A 3,412-nucleotide genomic window follows, 5' to 3' on the forward strand; every position below is an offset into this window, starting at 1 on the left:
GACTGGTAGCTGCACTGCTGGTTGGCTGCTGGTGGGGGAAGGACCAGGGTCTTCAAAATGATTTATTTATTGAGTTTAAATTAAGTTAACACACTGCTTTAATACTTACAAGACCATCATGATTAATTGACCAAATGATTTTGTCTTGTAGTAATGTGGTGCCTGCCTGTATTTCCTTAAACCTTTGTTTTAGCAATTTAGTTACTATTTTTGATTTAACCTTTATTTAACTAGGAAAGTAAGTTAATAACAAATTCTTATTTACAATGATAGCCTACTGGGGAACGGTGGGTTAACTGCCTTGTTCAGGGGCAGAACAACAGATTTTTACCATGTCATCTAGGGATTCGATCCAGCAACCTTTCGGTTATCGGCCCAACGCTCTAACCACTAGGCTACGTGCCTCCCTAATACATGTCATTAAAAAAATATATATATATAATTCATAACAGATTTTCTTGCCCCCACCCCTAGTGCCGCACCACTGGAATGGCCGTACATGGCAGAGTTGTTGACAGATATCCAGATCGGAGTTGTAAAAAATAATCAAGACGGTCAATGAAGCCAGTCAACTGGCAGAGTTGTTAGTTTGGCCACTGTTGATCTAAACAGATTTGTATTAAAATTTCAAGAGGACAGGAGAAGAAGCACAATGGAATTTATTCTGAATGTTTGAAAGTGGTGAGTTTCTGATGCTAGCCAGCATGCATCTGCTCACTGCAGGGCACAACGTGCTGTTTACATGTATTTGTTTTCTCAGCTACAGTTAGAGTGGTGTCCTGTCCGACAGTGAAACATGTCTAGCTCTTACCATAGCTTGGTCTATGGAGTAGCTAGCTAGTGTTGCAAAAGTCTATTGCGTTGCATGCATTGTAAGGTAGCAGCGTGTCAATTTGGTTTTGAACTGATGTAGCTATGTCATTATTATTATTTATTTTTTATCCAGTCCTATAAATACTCCAAACAGCCTACTCGACCTCTCGGAGGCGTACGCATGGTCCTAAAGCACACACTTAACACATTTAGTATTACATTCCAATGATAAAACTAGGGGGGACAAAGATGCAATTTCAGAATGTGGTGGGGACATGTTCACTCCATCCCCAGTGAACGTTGCGCCCTTGGTTTTTGGTATATTTTAGTTGTCACTAGTAGACTAAGCATAGGTGATTAGAGGATGTTGAAATGAAGCTTGAACAGTGGAGGAAGCACCGGTTTCCTTTTCGACTTGCGGTAACTCTAAATCAATAGTTGTTTAGTTTCCCGAAGTGTCGGAAACATTCACTTGCTCGACCATTCTGAAGGTCATGTAACTGTTACATGCAACATTTCTTGTGAACTTAACAGGACAGATGTTGCTCTCTAGTTTTATGATGTAACAAAGGTCTGGTTGAATGTATTCTGCCACTGTCTTCTTGTCTCAGCTGAGTCCAGACATATGAACTAACAGGTTATAACAACGCAATTATCACAACATGTAATATGGCTATTTTTCTGGCTTTCTTCCCTGGTCATTTTACCCACACACCGCTACTGCAAGGTGTAGGCTTGGACTCATTATTTCACCAAGGTAAAGTTGGTTTGTCAAAAGCCATTTAAAGTGGTATAAATCAATAACTAATTAACTGTCACAGAAACATAAAACTAGATATTATTTATTCTATAAATGTCTAGCACACTTTTACAACCTTTGTTTTGGGGAAAAATTCCAGTTTTGATTTGATAGAGGGCATGTAGTCTATCAAATTTAAATTTCTATCATATCAAAACTGGAATTTCTACTCCAAGCAAAGGTTGTAAAATTATTCTAGACATTTAATTAATAAATCATACCTAGTTTATGTGACAAACGGTGAAATAATTATTGATTTTTACCATTTTAAATGGCTTTTGGCGAATGTCTGTTGAATGTCCGAATGTGTGAATATAAAACCAACTTTACTTTGGCCTCATTATTTCTCCATGGTTTCTGACTTTAGCTTCTCGTTGCCTTGTATTAAACAGTGTGCGATAGGTGTTATGGGTGTAAGATGGCACAGTGATGCCATCTGTTGGTAAATGTTCATTACTGCAACTCTTGTGTTTTACCGGGGTGCTTGAGATACCCGGATGTGTTGTCATATACTGAACAAGACTGGTTACTCGCATCAATGCCTCTGTCTCGTCATTTAACATTCAAACAATAGGCTATTAGGCTACTTTTCTGAAGGACAAAAATGACGTTTTTATTACTACCATTGTTTATTTTGTCCAGTTGTTCAAATGGAACGAATGGATATGGAAGATCAAAGATGATAACTAGACCTAGACATGTTATACACCACAGTAGGAATATTGTTAATAAAAGTAAACCAAACTTACCCGATTCATCGTGTAAGCTATTCTTTCTTCAGCGTTTCTTCAAATATAAAAACGTGAGAGTTAATCTGTAGCTAGTTTACACTACAGTTACTTTGTCACAGCATTCAGATAAACAGATAGACCAGAGCAATCAGGCGTCCTTTAAAATATCAAAACTCGACTTAAACTGTGACAAATAAATGTCTGATGTTGGCTAACCTTACTTCAGAAAGATCCTGGATAAGATTTAAATCTATTAAAGTCAATTAAACGTTCAACACCTTATTCACCAAGAATCCTGTTGTCTGTTATCGTCTAACTCTACCCGAGATCCACTTGAAACAACGTCCTCTTCGGGAGTCCAGATAGTTTTAATGTCTGAGGCCCAGTAATGGACGCCTATAAAATACCAGACTGTTTACAGCAGCGCTGTCCGTGCAGCGAACCAGAAAAACCTGGTGTACGTTCAATCCGATGTCTGCAGTGTCCATGCAGCATTTTCAACAATGCAACCTCCGCAGTAGTCAGTGCATTACAAGCATTTCGCTACACCAGCAATAAAATATGTATGTGACCAATAACATTTGATTTGATTCATAATTCTTCCGCTTCACGGAGCAGACCAGAATCAGCGCCGTTGAGAAGGAAGTGGTCTTCTTCTTCTTTAGTGTTATGACGGTCCGCAAACAATGACTATAGATGCACGCCCCCACCTAGTGTGTTGGCTGTGTATCAGCCTACTATTCTGTATTATTCATTCATAACACTGTGAAAAACCAACTAACCCTGCACCCATTAAAACCTCATCATTATTCCACTACTTTGGCCCTCTGATCCCACACCAGGCCAGCAACCGGAAAGGACGAGATATTATCTTTCAAAACACCTTGGAACTCTTCTGAAGTAAAATATTGTATACCCAATTACTTCTCAACAGCTGCCACCACAACATCTATCCACTGTGATTTACATTCTATTCCTGCGGTACAGTTGACAACCATGGCCATGAACACCAAAAAAATTAAAAATACTGAAGCATGTTATTCCTATCACTCTCTATTGACCTCCGCCT

Source organism: Oncorhynchus tshawytscha, unplaced genomic scaffold (genome assembly GCF_018296145.1).
Source record: "Oncorhynchus tshawytscha isolate Ot180627B unplaced genomic scaffold, Otsh_v2.0 Un_contig_15925_pilon_pilon, whole genome shotgun sequence".
Lineage (NCBI taxonomy): Eukaryota > Metazoa > Chordata > Actinopteri > Salmoniformes > Salmonidae > Oncorhynchus > Oncorhynchus tshawytscha.